At 43.0% G+C, this 18781-nt stretch overlaps 1 protein-coding gene across 12 annotated transcripts in view; it reads right to left on the bottom strand.

Moving 5' to 3' along the window:
- Positions 1 to 18781, bottom strand: part of PKP4 (plakophilin 4) — a 1672883-nt gene that overhangs the window by 1644910 nt on the left and 9192 nt on the right. For all 12 annotated transcript variants that reach the window (XM_069616385.1, XM_069616390.1, XM_069616392.1 and 9 more), the window contains exon 2: positions 1432 to 1532. The gene's annotated coding sequence lies outside the window, so the exon portion shown is untranslated. The remainder of the gene's footprint in view (positions 1 to 1431; positions 1533 to 18781) is intronic.

The following is an 18781-nucleotide window of genomic DNA, read 5'->3' on the forward strand; positions in this document are numbered from 1 at the left end:
AAGAGACCCAAATGCACTTTGTTGTGATTGGTTGGCTGACTGTCCAGCAAGGACAGCCAACCTGCTGGGCGAGTGACAGCTGGGCTGCAATGAACGGGAGAAAACTGAATAAAAGGCGAGTCTCTTGGCTTGGAAGGCAGAGTCGACCACTGGAACGAAAGAACCAACGAGGAGCTGAAGGAAGACAACTGCTGCAACTACTGGACATCCCGGTGAAGCCCTGCTGCAGGTCCGAATCGCCCGAAACTCCAACAGAAGATCTGCAAGGAATCTTCTTCCCTTGAGCTTGGTGGGACCAACCAGCTCACCAAACACCAAACGCTGGCCTCCCTCTCCTGATAGAATTTGCTGTGAATCGCTGCAGTGAACCGGATAGCCCGGAGGAACAGAACCTGTTTGGGTTTTAAAGGAGCGCACCCTTTAGTCAATGCTTTGCTCTGCTGGCTTCTTCCCTGGGCAGTGCAGGACCCTCCAGTCTTCCTCCTTGTCACCACGACAGTCGCGTCAGGAACCGTGAGCCTGCAGGAACTGCCAGGAACAACTGCCTCAGTTACAGCATTCTTCTTCATTTAAGGTACTGTTCAAATCCGGTCGTTCGTTCCATCCAACCGTGGTCGGAGTGTTTGAAATCTTTCGCCTCTCCGAAGGCTTGTCCTGCTCTACTCTTTTGAATAACGTTTCCTCTGACCAATTTCGTTTTGAACTCTTGGCAAAGACTTAACCGCAAACTACTCTGAACTGTGTGATGCTTTGCAAAGGCTCTGAACCATTAACATTGGTCCAGGCTTGAATCCTAGTTGTAGTACGCCTTTTCTAGATTTCCCTGCCCATCACTTGTTGGTGGTGTTGATTTTGAATAACCTTGTCTTTCCTCCCCTTTTAAATTGCTGGAGTGCCATTTTGCTCACACTTCGTTTTTGAGCTTAACTTGTCCAGAATTGATTGGGTGTTGTAGTGTATTAAGATTGTGATTTTCTGCTGCTTTATAATAGTGAACTGTTTTATAACTGATGGTGTAAATAAATGTATATTCTTTTACTCAGAAACCTTGAATCAGTGTTTGTTTGAGCCATAGTAATTGCTGTCTTTTGTGTAACTTCTGATACTGCTCACTTTACTCTTGAGGAGATGCTGCTTACTTGTACTGTGTAGTACAGGCTTGTACCAAAGGTGAAATTGTACTTACGCATAGTCTTAATTGTGTGTGGTGGTCCCCAAGGGTACTGCATTTGATTCTGCCTAACAGTGCACTGTAAATGCAACTCCCACATGAATCGTGAACATTCAGTACCGCCCCCAAACTGGACATGAGAAAGGAACAGCCTCAAAAATAGGTTTGAAATCCCCGATTGTGACTCCTACTATACCTTAAAAATTACTCCACCATCACCCACAGCAAAATACAGTAGTTTTTAAGAAAGACATTATTACCGTCAGCAAGTCCTAATACAGATGTCAGGATTTTTTTTATGGTGCCATTGCTGCTGGGGACTTTGCTGTCCAAGATGGGATGATTGAGCCAATTTGTGTTCCTGCAATTGAAAAAGTACAATAAAAAAATTAGAGACATACCAGATTGACCATACCAATATTTGCACACCACATCCTACCCCCGCACACAAAAAGTGACCTAGAGTGCAGGGTCCAACCACGAAATCTCCAAAGTTCGCTATAGGCCAGTCCACCCCAGCTGGCAGAGAGCAGTCAGAACACATACCTGAAAACGTGACTGTTAGTCAGACAAAAAAAATAATAGAGCGAACGAGAGAAAGAGCATCAGCTTGTTATATTTGACCCTTAACAGTTAGAGAAGTCCAGCCTGCAGGCATTCCAATTATTCAACTACACATCTTACATAGAATACAACACAGTAGTCCGGAAACATCAAGTAATAGCCATGTAGCTTATACTGCAGTTAGGTGACAACGCTGACATAGCAGCAGACCGCCGCAGCTGCCATGCCAGACACGAGGGCCCATGGCTTCTCTGCAACATATGGTGCCACATGCAGGCGAAGGCCTGTCACCTACAGAAGGATGATCTACATGAATTCCACTTTAAAATCACTTCTATGGCAGCGGTGCATCCAAAGTACTGTTGGTAATGCAGTGATTTTAGTACATCAAGGGATGCATAGACTTGCTCTATAGTAGATGGCTCCCAGGGTAGCTCAGCCGGTTGACAGACTATTGCGGAGAATGTGTTTAAGGTTAAATTTAACCAAAACTTTAATCTAATTACTTTTTACATTTATTTGTAAACATAACTCCTTTAAAAATATAACCTGTGATAAAACACAAAGGGGCACACACATTTGAGTATTGGTGTGGTGCTCAAGAAAAAAAAAAAATAAGACATCTAAAAAAACGAGTGAACGCAAGTTTCAGCAGCGTTTGAAAATTACTTTTTTCCCTTGAATGTGTAAAACGCACATTTGAACAATAATGTGTCCAGCATGTAGAATGCCTGCTTTCAACATTGACCAGCCCCCTCCCCGCCACACTATGTTAATGGCCCATCGATTTCCGTGGTGTCCCTTTCAGGACAGAAAAAACAAACGGGATGAGCAAACAGAGCCAGGAAATGCGCGAGTGACAGCTGGAGAAAGGAGCACCGTTTAGATTAGGTCACCGAGCCCCCAGCTTCCCTCTGCTAAACTGGGGGCTTGGTAAAGCCTGGTCATGGCTGAGGTAGGCCGGGTCCCGAGATCTGGCCGGACATCTGATGCCAGATCCGGCCAGCACCGTCCCATGGACCAGATGGTTGACGAGGCAGAGCGACAGCCAAAGCAGGGGGACATGTGTTGTATGATATCTGGTTCCCCCACAGCAGATTGCTGGAGTGCCCAGCAATCTTCTGTGGGGGAGCTGGATATCAGACAACACTGGAAATGCGTGCTTCCGCCGCCGCTCGCCTCTTCCCCATGGCCAAGCAAGGTGGGGGCACAGAGAGGTACAGGGGGAACCAGCATTGCAGTGATCTGACTCCCTGCTCGACTTTCCCCACGCGTTAGTCTTCGTGGGTCCAAAGGGAGCGAGGGAAGCAGAGGGACCGACGGAAGGCCTGAAACAACTGCTTCCCAGCACACCCTCCAACTGTGGTGGGGCGGTCTGAGCTGAGAAGCAGCATCCCTTACCAGGCAAGAAGATGCTGGCGGCACCAGCAGGTAGCAACAACTCAGCATGGACACGCGATCCAAATGCAGGAAAGCGCACGTCCAGGCTGCATTTATTCCCTGCGCCCCCCTCACATTGCACTAGCTGAGCATGTATTTTCTCTTTTCTCGCTGTCCTGGATCACACGCCCCGTAGATTGAAGACCTCTGCCTACAGTATGGCTTTTTTTTTTAGGGCTAAATACTCATTGTTAACTTGCTCGCAAGACTACATAGGAGTTTGAATTTTCACTCTATACTAGCAAAGCAACATGCAGGCATCCAGTCAGTGAGACGCAGGTAAATCAAGGCAGTCGGTCCTATATAGAGAGAAAGAAATATTGGCGGGGGGGGGGGGGTGGGCGAAGAGGGTGGATGCAGGGGGATCAATGCACTGAGTGGTAAAGTCAGGCACATCTCCCTGCTATGTTCAGAACCCCTCACCTCGTAAAGGCAGTAAAGTTACAGAAATCATACCAAGGGAACTGCATGCCGTCGTAATGAGCCCATTGCTGTTTTTACAGTGAAAGCCGTGTTGCGCAGATAACGGCGGCGCTGGTCATTGGGCCAGATCAGAGATCCCACACCAGGTGTGTAGCCGGATCCGGCCAGTCAGCCGCCACAAACCCCAAACCCATGCTCTGCACTGGGTTACTTTGAAAAAAAAGATAGATAAGAAAGAGGCGGCACGGAGTAGGAGGGCATAGCAGCTCATTGCCGCAATAAGCGCTTTGATGGCTCCGCCCCCCCCCCCTACGTGTGCACAGCAGTACTTTGCTTTTCCTGCAACCATGCCCTGTAACAAACTAACTTCCTCTGGTGACCCTGTGCAGGATGCACAGGGTCACCAGAGGAAGTTAAAGTCCTCAGCCATATATATGAAGCGTTCATTGGGGATTTGTTCTTGTGTCACATGAGAGTGCATGCATGTTTCCACATAAATGAAATCTGGAAGATTTAATTTATAGGTATGTTTTTGTTTTCCAGTACTTTTAGTAAGTACATTAGAAATTCTTGTGGATCTTCCTGTGAGTTTATAGTGAATTTCACCATTCCAGCACAGTAGTCCAATTGTTGTCTTATTCCATAAACACTATACGTGTCGTCAGGATTGTTTGTTGCATTTCTATGAAGTACTAACATTTGCAAACACAATGCGTCTGTACTGTGTAAGTAAATGTCGTCAACAATTGCTGTTAATTGAAATAGAATATTCATTGCTACATTTGCGTAGCAACTTACACCAACTATATTTGAGAATTTAAATGGACCAGGTAGTTCTGTATCTGATTTTTTTGGGAGTTTGTCTTCCTTCTTTGAAGAAGTACCTGGTTTACTTTCCCTAATTGATTCTTTTTTTGCTTGTGGTACTTGAAGTATTAGTTTCTTTTACTCTTAGGAGGATTTGCAGTGACATCCTGTTGCATTTCTGTTGGATTTATTTTTCTTTTATAATGTTTTACTTTTTGTGGAACAGAATAGGTTTTTAGATGGGGGTGTATAGTGAGCAAAGGCTATTGTATTCTAAAATGCAAGGAATATCAGCGTTTACTTTACTTGCATCAAAGTTGATTAGAAATAGACCGTCAAGTGTACGTAAGCGTGACAACGTAGCTCATGCCTTCTTTAAAGACTGTTGCCAATATCTATCATTGCTTTGTCTAGGGTAAGACCTTGTGATTTATGAATCATGACTGCGTATGCAAGAGTCAGAGAAAATTGTTCTCTGCGTACATACATGTCTTTGAAGAGAAGGAATCGAGCTGTTGAGCATCCTATCCTTTTTACTTCTGAGAGTTTGTCAAAGATAATATTGACAAACTGAATTTTGTCACCACGTGGTTATGTTTGAAAGCCAACAACTGTACCCAGTGCTCCATTAACTAGTCCTTGGTCCACGTCAAGGTTACGTTTAAGCATAACTGCAATTTAAGGATTATTTTAATATCTTTTCTAAGCCTGCTGTGTTTGAGATTGATTTGTTAATTCTCTATATTGGAAATGTTGCCAAAGGTTGGCATTTCCAATGCTGCCAACAGTTTTACGGCAGAGTTTGTGTCCTAATGTTTTAAAAATAGGCTCACCTTTTACTGGTGTCAAATTGAAGAACTGGTGTCAATTGAAGAAGATCTCTGAAAACAATAATGGGTTTTCCTGCAAAGAGCTCTTCATAGTTTGTTTTGAGTACTTCTTGTAATCTGAGGTGAATCAAGGCCAACATTAGGTTGGAGACCATGCTCACTTCATCTATTAGTAGCATTTTCATTTGTTTCAATACTCTGCGCAGTTCCATTGCAGCTTCTGCAGAAAGTTTGTAATAGTCTAATTTGTTTTGGTGTTCTACTGGCAATAGTAGTAATCGGTGTAACGTGACACCACCTATGTTGTAGGCAGCTAAACCAGTGGGGGCAGTGACAACTGACGACAATTTGTTGTTTGTCAATTGTTGAAGGAACTTAATGATGATTTTGATTAGGAATGTTTTGCCAGAACCAGCTTCACCACTGACGTACAGTAGTATAGGTTTATAATTATGGCAGGAACATTCTTTATTTTCATGTTGTACATCATGTGCAATTTGTTTTGTTACTTCTTGAAAAATGCTACGTTCATTGTTTAGTTTTGATTGTAGTATAGTTTTCTTTATCTTCATACTGACACATGGTGTTTTCTACTTCTATCATAGCTAATTCTGCCTCATTTATTATTAGTGGTTCTCCCAGTGATTCTTGGCTTCCTGTTAAAGAAACTCCTGACAGTAGTCAACCTTCTGTATCTAGTTGGGCCTCGAGTTGCCGTTCATTGTGCAACATTGTTTTGTACTGTACACATCAGTTATAGTGCTTTCATTTGCTTTGAAAGCATCTTCATGAGTCATAGTGATCTAGTATTTCTTTTTCTTTTCTCCATGGTGTAAAGAGTTGTAGCAGGGACATGTAATATACTTCTTTATGTTGAGGAGTCTTTAATGACAATTTGATGTGATTAATTAAATTTGGTTTGGTGAGTTTAACTAAGCTGCCTTCACAGTTTGTCACTCTGTACCTTTTTTTTTCCATCAGGTTTGATATTTTTGTATGTGTAGTTTTGGGCTATGTGGTATAGACACTTGGTTTCCAAAGTATTACTTGTGTTTGGGTAGTAAGTGTCCAATAAATTGTTTTTTAAAATGTCTTGGCTGTTGGGATCATGTTTAGCTATTGTTTCTATATCTTCGTATGATTTTAGAACTCTTTCTAGATTTAGCTGGACCAAGATTTAGCCATACTATATTTTCAGATTTACCATACAATGCAGTATCAGTTAACGATCAGCTGCTTCATATATAATCCACATTCTCTATGGGAGAGCATTTTTATGCCCAAACTGTATAATTTCTGAGACACTGTTTTATCTGATGACAGGTCATTCCAGAGGTCTTGGAGCTCTGTCTTTTCTGCTTTGGTTAAGTATGCTGTGGCATATCGTGCAACTGCAGTAGAATTGTCTGCAATGTACTGCACATCTATGTTTGCATTCCATAAGTGGGCAATGATTGCATTATAATCATGGATATATTTTTCTTCTTTTCTTTTGATGTAATATGTATCTTTTCTTTTGATGTAATATGTATTTTTAGGTGACTTACCTTTAACACTGTCTAACTGAAGACAGGAGGATGTTCACTTGACCTGTATTTGTAACTGGTCTAGGGAAACCAAATCGGCATTTGGTGTAGTATTTCCCTTTGTTTTTGTATTTGCAACGACAATATTTGCCACATACGTCTCTGAAATCGTAAAATTTGTGCATGAAGATCACCATTTGTTGCTTCCAATGGAATTTCACAAGTGACAAACTGTAAAACAGTGGCATCACTGTCTTGACCAAATTTAGGAGCATCTTTAATCCATAAAAGCATGAGGATATGTGGTGCTCCTCTGGCTTGGTATTCTTTTCTCCAAAAGAAGTGTTGCACTTCTCCAAGGGGAGGAACAGTTTTTCTACAAATAAAATGTAGCATAGCAATGAAGCGATGGTGAAAATATCTTGAAACATTAACAGGATCCAAAGAACAAAGTTCACCAGGTGTTCGTATATCTATGTTTGTTTTGTTTTTGTTTGATATGCGTAGGAAATCATGTAAATCTTCCCATGCATACTCTGCACAACTTAATGTAACAAACCAAGTGGGTGGGCCAATGTTTCTGATCATACAACGTACATCTCCATGACATTGAAAGCAGTACTCTTTAGTACCACGCATATTTGCTAATAGTTTTGTAATATTTGATTGTAAAACCTCATCCTTTTGTTGCACTTTTTGTAATAATTGTGTAGCTGTCATATTTTGAAAGTGTGATCCTGATTTTAATGTGTGCAACTCCGTAACATAAAGTTGCTGGTTCACTTTCAAAGAGTAGGTGGAATATGTATTCCACATTTTGTCTAAATCTGGGAATCTTCAGAATACATCCGTAATGAGCGGTATTCCGATGCTAATATTTGAATATCATCGTACCTTCCTCCTTTGTCAGTAGGAAAGAGTAGAGGAAAAGCACGTGCTTCTATACTTTTCCCCCATATGCTGATTGGTGATCCTTTTGTTTGACGCATTTGGTATGTTTCCAGTGCATCTTCTATGGTGTCATTAGAGTGCAAAGGATGAATTGTATAATGGTCTAAAGTATTTGATATTGTAGCAGGATCTAGGAGCTCAAATTGACCAGCTTCTTGAATTATTTCAGTTGTATCCTTCAAGTTTTCTTCAATATTAATTTCTTTGTAATATTCATTCTCTTTAAGATATTGCAAGGCTTGTCTAACTTTTATGTGAATCTACCAGCTGTTGCCATTTTTGTCGTCTTTTGTAGGTACTCCATTTACTAAGAATTAAAGATTGCTGCATTGGACGTTGCACTCCTAGAGTATGCACATTTTCTTTTAGATCCAATGGTAAATAAACTACTTTTCCACGAATGCCTTTTACCTATTCAGAGGGAGGTAATTTTGCTGTTTTTGGTTGAAGGCGTATTATTGCTTGAAACGGGTGCACTGTTTGAATTATGATGCTCTCATATAAATTGAGTTGTTGTAGGGGTTTTGGTAGTGGGTATAATTCCAAATTATTTGTGATAGCACGTGAAGGAGTTTGGTGGTCAAGTTTTGTAGTGCAGTACCTGCAAAGTATTAAGGGGTCAGTTATTTTGTATTTGTTTTCTGCTACAAGGTAGAGAGCTAATTCAAACCATTTAGAATCTTCATTGTCTTCCATTTTGTATGATAGGTCTACAGTTTGGTTACTTTTATGAAAAGCTCTGCGGCAACATACACACATGGTTTGGTACTTCAGCTGATGTACTTTTAAATGTTAGTATTTTTAAAATTTAGTATTTCTTTTTTGTATGTGTTTAGTAAAAGGTTGCCATGTGAAGAATTGTTGCCAATTTGGTTTAAAGCTATTTCATTCTGTAAGTGGCTTTCACTTCCAAAATAGGTTTTCTGGATATAGTCAATTTCTTCAAGTAGGTCTTTTGCTGTACCATGTAGAAGAATGTTATTTAAATTTGCTAGTGCTAAAGCAGGACTTTTAGCATAGTACAGTTTATAGACTAGATTTATTATAGTTGAATGATGTGTTGATATCCTTTTGATATCATGGGAGGTGGTTTTACAAGTAGGTCCTTGATGCAGGTGAAGGAAGCGGCCGCAGGACACCAAATGCACGGACATTGGTTTGCGCATGCGCGTTGATGTTCTACGGACACTGTTCGGGTCCTGAAGTAATTAAAAGTGCGTCACACGTCAAACAAACATTTCTGGACACTGCGTGTGTTCTAGAACAGTTTGAAGTTGGTAGCGAACAGTACGGACAGGTAGAGTGTTCTTCAGGACACCTCCATTTTCATTTATTTACGAACATTTCAGGACAACCATGCTGTCCGTGGACACCTACATTGTTTTTTGTTTTTTTTTTAAACGGAAACTAATTACAACACAATATAAAAATGTAACTTTATTTAACATATATTAATAATTTATGACAGAAGGTGAGGCAGAAACAGAAACAAAAACAGGAGAATTAGGGGTTTCAACATGATTGGTATCAGGTGAAGAAGGGATGGAAGTCTCATCAAAACGTTTTGGGTTATGGAGGGTGGACAAGTACATGTGGGACAATGGTATGAGGGTTTTGTTTTAAAATGATCAACAAAAGTTTCCAAATTATTAAAATTTGGCAACAAATCCATTTTCTCTTTTATGCTGTCAAGAGTGTTATGCATAAGGGGTATTTTCGATTTTGGTATGCTCTGTACAGAAAAATATATACATGTTAAATGTATATAAAATAATAATTAAATGGTTTATATTGTAACATGTTTACCATTAGTTTCACTATCTTCTGACATTTCCTCATGTGGAAAATGCTCCACTAGCCATTTCTGTGAGAAAAAAAAAAAGAGAATATATTTTTTTTCATCTTATACAGAAAGTTTATAAATATATGAGTAAAATAAAGAACACTTACTATTTCAGGTAAGATATGTTCCAAGTACTCTGTAGGTCTGGTCTTGCTCTTAGTTCTGTAGTGTCTGTGAGGTAATTATGTTGGAAGCCAATTTATCTTCTTTTGGTATATTCCATTTTAGAACATATTGTATTTAAATGAATGGTTAGTGTGTTACATATATGGGTTAAATTTCTTATGTAACGTATATGTGTGCTGCTTTTTGAATTTGTTAAATGTTCCTATGTTATGATGTAACAATCAAACATACCCCCCCCAGAGTTTTTAGGTAGTGGTACTGTTCTCCGAACATGTCCGCGGACATTAAAAGAGTTTGTGGACATCAAGTTCAGTATGTTCCATATTACATGTACATAAAGTCAAAGTTATTATTGTTAAGTTGTGCTACTAAAAATCTATGAAATTCAGTGAAAAAAAACTGTTAAAAGGGACGTTATGGTTCCAAGTAAAACCGAAAAACCCTTGAAATTCGCCAGTTATGGTAAGCTAAGCAACCATAACTCGCGCCACCACCGTGCACTGCTAAGCCGAACACCCAGGACATCAAAGATGACATCACAAATGTCATTGATGACATCACTGACGACATCACATGTACATTTACCTTTCATGAAAAGTCTGTACAAGGGATTCTTAGTGTAATGTTAATAACAGTGTCAAAGATTATTGGAATAAATATCAAGTGCTAATCAGTGCATTAAGCTATGCATTGATATAGATATCATTCTATTATTAACTTCAATCCAGTATACTAAGGTACTCGTGTAGAAACTGTAGCATACATGGAGATAAAATATTCATAAACTTGCCATGTTCAATAGTGAAATGATTTGCATACAGTGAAACTTGTGATAAGTAGGTAATAAAACCCACTTATTGCATTAGACAAATCACAAAGAGAACACCACATACAAATATGAATGTATACAAGGGTATTGAAGTAAAAAAAAAAAACAGCAATAGTAGACGAAAGTGTTCATAACCTAACTGATTACCTTTATGCAGAGAAATGATTGCTCCGGTTTCAAAGCTGTTACTTACCCTATCTATATATATATCACATGATGTGTCTGGACCCTAAGGAAAATTGTGTGAGTACAACATATAAAAATATGAGCATATACAGGGAAAGTACAGTAATAATCAAAACTATCAGAAAGTGCCGATAAATCTACTGATAATTTGAATGCATTTAATTATTAAGAACATACTTGAAGGATAAGGCTACGAATATAGTACATTTACAATGTTTAGTTCCTGTTAATGAAGAAAATCATGCGGCCTAGATATGTCAGGAAAGGAAAAAAGGGAGAGTCAGACATATGATATCATCAATGACATTTGTGAGGTCATCTTTGATGTCCTGGGTGTTAGGCTTAGCAGTGCACGGTGGTGGCGCGAGTTATGGTTGCTTAGCTTACCATAACTGGCGAATTTCAAGGGTTTTTTGGTTTTACTTGGAACCATAACGTCCCTTTAACAACGTTTTTTTCATATTCATATATATATTACATGGCCACGGTAGTATTACATGGCACAAAATAGACAAAAAAAAAAAAAAAACTTTGCTCACGCCTACAGCCCAAACCGCTGGACGGATTTACACCAAATTTGTGGCAGGGGCGGCGGTTTGGTCCCGAAATCGTGCTTTGCTTTATTTGGTGTAAATCCGTCCAGTAGTTTTTTAAAAAAATGATTGGAATGCAAGTGAAAAAAAATTAGTGATATCTGTGTTCGCTTTGCGGACAGGGCGGTGATTGGGCAAGCAGCTTGCGTGATGTCCGCGGACATCTGACGTGCTCTCTCATTGGATGCGGTGAAAGCATGCAGTGCGTCTGGCTTCAGAGACGCCCGCCATCTTTGTTCCTCGCATGAGAGGCTTCGTCAGCAGGAGAGGGATCTGCCGCCTGCACAGTAAGTCTTTCGTGTCTATCTCCTGTTCCTCCCACCCCCGCTCATGCCCCGTGCGTCCTTGTCCCCCCCACTCATGCTCCGTGTCTCCCCTGTTCCTCCAGCCCCCCGCTCACGCCATCGGCACACGGTGGCCTGCGGAGGGCCGAGGAGCGGGATCTGCCGCCTGCACACGGAATGCTCGTCTCTCGGCCCTCCCGCCCACCACCCGCTCATGCCCGTGTGTCTCTCCCCCTCCCCCCCACCCATGCCCAGTGTGTCTCTCTCCCCCCCCACTCATGCCCTGCGTGTCTCTACCCCCCCCAACCCGGCACATGCCTAGTGTGTCTCTCACCTCCCCCCCGATCATGCCCCATGTCTCTATCCCTCCCGCCGCCCACCCCCGGCTCATGCCCCATGTCTCTATCCCTCCCGCCGCCCACCCCCGGCTCATGCCCCATGTCTCCCGTTACCCCTACACCCCTGCTCATGCTCCGTGTCTCCCTTGTTACCCCCCCACCCCCGCTCATGCCCAGTGTCTCCCTTGTTACCCCCCCACCCCCGCTCATGCCCAGTGTCTCCCTTGTGTTAGCCCCCACCCCCAGCTCATGCCCCGTGTCTCCCTTGTGTTACCCCCCACCACCCGCTCATGCCCCGTGTCTCCCTTGTGTTACCCCCCCGCTCATGCCCCGTGGCTCTCCCCTTCCCCCCCACTCATGCCCCGTGTCGCTCTCCCCTTCCCCCCCACTCATGCCCTGTGTCTCTCCCCTTCCCCCCACTCATGCCCCGTGTCTCTCCCCTTCCCCCCCACTCATGCCCCGTGTCTCTCCCCTTCCCCCCCACTCATGCCCCGTGTCTCTCCCCTTCCCCCCCACTCATGCCCCGTGTCTCTCTCCCCTTCCCCCCACTCATGCCCCGTGTCTCTCTCCCCTTCCCCCCCACTCATGCCCCGTGTCTCTCTCCCCTTCCCCCCCACTCATGCCCCGTGTCTCTCTCCCCTTCCCCCCCACTCATGCCCCGTGTCTCTCTCCCCTTCCCCCCCACTCATGCCCCGTGTCTCTCTCCCCTTCCCCCCCACTCATGCCCCGTGTCTCTCTCCACTTCTCCACCACCCCCCGCTCATGCCCCATGTCTCCCCTGTTACCCCCACCCCCCGCTCATGCCCAGTATCTCCCGTGTTACCCCTCCACCCCAGCTCATGCCCCGTGTCTCCCTTGTGTTACCCCCCCCATTCCCTGTCTCCCCTGTTCCCCCCCACCACCCGCTCATGCCCCGTGTCTCCCTTGTGTTACCCCCCACCCCCCGCTCATGCCCTGTGTGTCTCTCCTTCCACCCGCTCATGCCCTGTGTCTCTCCCCTTCCCCCCACTCATTCCCTGTGTCTCTCCCCTTACCCCCACCCCCCGCTCATGCCGTGTCTCCCTCGTGTTCCCCCAACCCCCACTCATGCCTCGTGTTCCCCCAACCCCCGCTCATGCCCCGTGTCTCCCTCGTGTTCCCCCCACCCCCGCTCATGTCCCGTGTCTCCCTCCTGTTGCCCCCCACCCCCGCTCATGCCTCGTGTTCCCCCCCCACCCCCCGCTCATGCCCTGTGCCTCTCCCCTTCCCCCCCACTCATGCCGTGTCTCTCCCCTTCCCCCCCACCCCCCGCTCACGCCCCGTGTCTCCCTCGTGTTCCCCCAACCCCCACTCATGCCCCGTGTCTACCTCGTGTTCCCCCACCCATGCCCCGTGTCTCCCCTGTTGCCCCCACCCCCTGCTCATGCCCCGTTTGTACCCTGTTCCCCCCGCCCCCACTCATGCCCTGTTGTGTTCTCTTTATACACCCCGCCTTCCCTTTCCATGGTGGCCATCTTGGTAAAAGATCTTCCTTCCTACACCGGGACGCCGCAGGCGTCCCGGTGTAGGAAGGAAAATCTATTTATTTTTTTTAACCACCCCGGCGTTCCCACTTTGAGGACATAAGATGTTAGTGGTCTTCATCTATTGAAAAGGATGTTATGGTTAAGTTGCACTAATAAAAACCTATGAAATTCAATGAAAAAAACTTTGTCAAAAGGGACGTTATGGTTCCAAGTAAAACCGAAAAACCCTTGAAATTCGCCAGTTATGGTAAGCTAAGCAACCATAACTCGCGCCACCACCGTGCACTGCTAAGACTAACACCCAGGACAAAGATGACATCACAAATGTCATTGATGACATCACATGTCTAGCTCACTCTTTTCTTTTGCTGACATATGTAGGCCACATGGTTTTCTAACAGTCAGAAACTAAACATTTTATTTGTAGACGTATCCTTCAAGTAGGTTCTTACAGTAATTCCCTTAGAGTCCAGTCACATCATATGAAACATATACATACGGGAAGACAAGCTTGAAAGACAGCAATCCTTTTTGTGCAGACTTATGAGCACTTTGATAGTTCTGTGTTTTTTATGGCTGTACTTTCCCTGTATATGGTCATATTTGTATACATTGGACCCTAAGGAAAGTAGTGTGAGTACAATCACATCAAGTGATACATATACCTAGGGTAAATGGCAGCTTTGAAACAGAGCAATTATTTATTTGCATGAAAATAATCAGTTAAGTTATGAATTGTTTCTGCTACTACTTGTGCTTTTTTGCTAACTTCACTTTCCCTGTATATACCCATATTGGTATGTGTTCTTGTGTCTGTGTTTTGTCTATAGTAATGCAATTATGTAATACATGTGTTTTATTAGCTACTTATTACATATTTCACAGTACACAAAAATCTAAGAAAACAATTATTTCATTATTCAACATTACGAATATTATACCTTCATCTTGTACACTGCACACAATGTTAGTATACTAGCTAGAACCCCAGAATAGAATGCTATTTATATCAATGCATCGTTCAATGCACTAATTAGGGTATGATATTTATTGCAATGATCGTTGACACTTGTTTCGCAACATTATAATAAGACTCCCTTGTACACATATTTCATGAAAAGTACATACATGTCATCAATGACATTTGTGATGTCATCTTTGATGTCTTGGGTGTTAGTCTTAGCAGTGCACAGTGGTGGCACGAGTTATGGTTGCTTAGCTTACCATAACTGGCGAATTTCAAGGGTTTGGTTTTTCGGTTTTACTTGGAACCATAACGTCCCTTTGACAAAGTTTTTTCACTGAATATTATATATATATATACACACATACACACTCAGCATGGGTTGACCGTGGAGACGAATCACCCCCCCACCCCCCGGGGAGACTGCTCAGCAAATTTTAACTCCAGTTTCACAAGATACCCCTTCCAAAAAAGTCGACTTGATGTCCATTATGTGAATGGTCAGAATTGCGCTATCCCCTTTTTGTAAACTATACAAGGCTATGAATGAAGCCCTTAAAGACAACTCAACAATGTCATCCATGCATTCAAAACTAACCCATCTGGAGGGTTATATCGAAGCTAAAAATCAGGAGAACACCAGACACTCAGAACTAGCAACAGCAACAAGTTCAACTCAAACACCAGTACGAGATTCCTCTGAACAGAGTTACGAAGTGACCACATCAGCCGGCACCAAAAAAAAGGGAAGTACTGACACTAACCCAAGCGAAGGGTAGAGCAGCGTACCTATCGGAAGGCATTATCCCAGATTTGCAGTCACAAGAGATGTACCCTGCACAAAAGAAACCAAGGGAGAATGGGGCTATTGCAGGGGACCTAGGGCCTTAAATTGAGCCATTACCCCGGCAAAATCCTTTGCAAAAACCATTGCAGGATTCAAACGTAGGGCCCAAGGCATCCTACGGGATCTTTGGACAAAATGGGCTAGGAATAGCGAAGGATGTGATGGTATTTAGATAGAAGAAAGAAAACACAAAGGGAACAGGTTACAGGGCAGTGGCTCAGGACGTTGTGAAAACCAAAGCGATCCTCAAAAAACACAACTCTGAAATTAAACTAAAGAAAACGGGGACTTACCACAAGAGACCACGAGAACTGTACCTCTGGCCATGAATTTGTAGACAACGAACAGATGGAGTTACTGGAGCTAAGTGTCTACCAGATTGAAGACTCTGAATTAGAGCCAACTCCCATGCCAGCTGTAAAAAGAAAAACGGATGGCCTGCAGAATGAACTAAAGAAAATGGAACTTAAGGAAAAAAACAAAACAAAAAAAAATGTTAAGGAAGCAAGAAGAAACCCACCGCCAAAAAAGGAAGATCGATGCTCCAGCCCCCAAGCGGAACACAGGGGAAGAGGGAGGCACCCCCGCAGAAGCCAAAGTAAAGAGGATAAAGCTCAGTATAAAAGGCCAAGCGAGAAATCCAGAGCAAGGCGTGAGAAAACCAGGAGTAACTCTAGGTCACATGAGAGAGTGGGAGATTCAGTAGGGAGGTATTCCTCCCGTACCAGACGGACTAAGCAAAGACACAAGGAAAACTCAAAAAGGGAGTTCATTAAGCAGCACAACCACACACGGTCCCCTGAAAAAACAAAAATAAACAAAAAAAAGATACACTAAAAATTAACTAATTAAAAACTGGAAAGGAGAACAAAAGATCACAAGAAAAGACTGTCTTTAGACTTGAATGGATCTCCAACAGAACAAATAATGTAGTACTCAACCGAAGGAAGGTTATACAACTTTGCGAACAAACTGCAAGCCTGAAAAGACTGCCCTCAGGGGACATCCTGATTGTTCTACCAAGGGAGGAAGATAATAAAGCGTGCTCCCATCTCCATATTGAAGCAACTAACGGGTTATGAAATTAAGGAGATTCACAAACCAAAAGAGACAAAAGTTTGGTATGAATCAAGAGAAAGATAAATAGCCAGAAAAGCTCACCAAGAAAACCCAAGTAATACAAAATTGAAGGACAGACTATACGTGCACAAGAACCTACATACGGATGCCTAAACACAGTCGGAGGCGGTATCTTCGAAATTTTGAATCTCGTCCATCATATGAACGGGGACCATTAATGAATCTTCGCCAGCAAGGCAAGACAGCGGACTCTCCAAAAAAGCAAAAAAATTAAAAAAATTAAAAAAAAAAAAACGTTCCGAGGCCCTGACTTCAGGAGAAACAAAGAGGCAAACAAAGCATGAGATTCCGAGAAACCACCAGCAGAGGCATAGAGAGGAAAATGAGCAACAACCACCCCCAAAGCAGAGCATTTGGACATCAAGAGTCCAGAAAAACTATAAATTCTTCTAGCCACCAACATCGAAATGCAAGGAGGTTTTGGGGCTTGACCTAGGGGGAAATCAAAAGAAGAGTTGCAGCAAGGAAAAACTCAATGCGCTCATAGAATACCTGAGGTTTCGGACATTTAACTACGATCTCGGATGTTAACCTGGGCGACTTTGATATTCTCCAAGAAACATGGTTCACTACAAAGCCTTACCTCGATGGATATGACCTGGAACTCTCACCAGCAATTAAAGGAGGTGGGGGGTTGGTAGGCCCATTTCCAGGCTCCTAACCGCCGTAAGAGCAGGAAGCGGGTTAACACTAGATTCTACCCTTCAAGCCACAGAACTAATTCAAGCAAGTCTTAGTTTTGTGTAATAGACAAGAGCCCCAAGATGATCCAACTAAACACTTACTGGACCCCGGCCAGAACTGATGCTGATAAATAAACACGCCATAGAAGACACCCCTGAAGAAGCCAACGCCACCCAAAAAAATTAAATAAAACCGATCACACAATAATTTCAGGTGACTTAAATGCAGTGCGTAACAGAGGGGGCAAAGGAGGCACACCTTCATTTGAGAGTGCATTCATATTTAAGGGGCAGAAAAGGGAATCTGCATAACCTCCACAAAAATAAAAAACAACCAAATACCAACAGTACTGACATCGGAAGGAAAAGGAGTGGGTCTCATGATAGATCACATGTCTTAAGAAAATTGCTGGCGCAAATGGAAGACTTCGAAGTCGTTAGAACAGCGACCATAACCTAGCAACCCACTGGAAAGTCAAACACCTGAACAGGGAAAGCATGCTTAATTACCTGGAACCGTGTATGGGAAATACATGCCTTAAACTAAAAGAAAAAGAAATTGTCTAATCGCCAAGCAAAGGCACAGTGGAGAAAAAGAGGCATATAAGTTCTTGCCTATCAGCCCTCCCTCAAAGTACACAAAAGTTAACAAACTGCAGAGCTCCGACACCTTGAAACCAAAGCTCCACGTGTACAACAAACTGTTAGTACCTAAAAGGCGAATGGTAAGACAAAGCAAACGCTTGGTGAAAAAAAAAAAAAACATTTAAAAAATATCCATAACTAAAGCAAAAGAAGGAAAAAAACTACAGACCCTGGATACAGCAGCAAAAACCCTGATTGAGCCAGGCGCAAATGAATCAACAATTGATAACATGGCTGAACAAGCTTGGATTTCACACAAGAATTACATAAATCATTGGGAAACAAATGCCCCCTTGACACGCCATCTGTTAAAGTGTGCTGGAACATCGCCAGTGACAAGACGACTATAGAAGACACGATCAGAAAATGTAATAACTAGCACCGGGCCCAGATGGGTTAACTAATTATAACCTGAAACAGCACCCGGAAGCCTGGGCATCCCTGATAAGTGAGATATTCCAGGACTGTATAGACTGCAGTGCAATTCCCTCAACATGGAAAAACACCATCGTAGTGCCAATCTTTAAAAAAGGAGACAAGAATGATCCAAGGCAATGTCACCCAATCGCTCTACTGGATACCATCGGCAAAGTGTTCGGTTCCTTAGCTCTGGAGGGCTTCCAAGGGTGGACATTTGCCTCCGATAATTGATCCACTACAGGCAGGCTTAGTTCGTGGACTGGGAACTTCAGCAAACATTCTTCTAATAAGTGTTCTGAAGGCAAAAGCACTTCAAGCCAAAACACGATTATGTCTAATCTTTGTTGACTGGTGCAAGCTTTCGACAGGGTGAATAGAGAAATCTTGTGGCAAAAACTGATCCATTGAAGGTGCCCGAGCTCAATTTTACAGCCTATCCAGGCTTTGTACTCACAGACCTCAAATTAGAGTAAGGCTAAACAAAGCTGGCCTGTTATCAGATCAGAACAGCGCGTGGGGTGAAGCAAGGATGCCCTCTAGCGCCAGCTTTGTACTACTCTTACACGGTTGACTATAGGGCCTCTGTTAGGATGTGCAGTGTTTCCAATGTTTACCTGTTAAACCATGAGTGTATAATATTTCCTTCACTATGTCTATTGTCACTTA

The sequence above is a fragment of the Ambystoma mexicanum genome, chromosome 9, assembly GCF_040938575.1.
Source record: "Ambystoma mexicanum isolate Mex_15411 chromosome 9, UKY_AmexF1_1, whole genome shotgun sequence".
Taxonomy (NCBI): Eukaryota; Metazoa; Chordata; class Amphibia; order Caudata; family Ambystomatidae; genus Ambystoma; species Ambystoma mexicanum.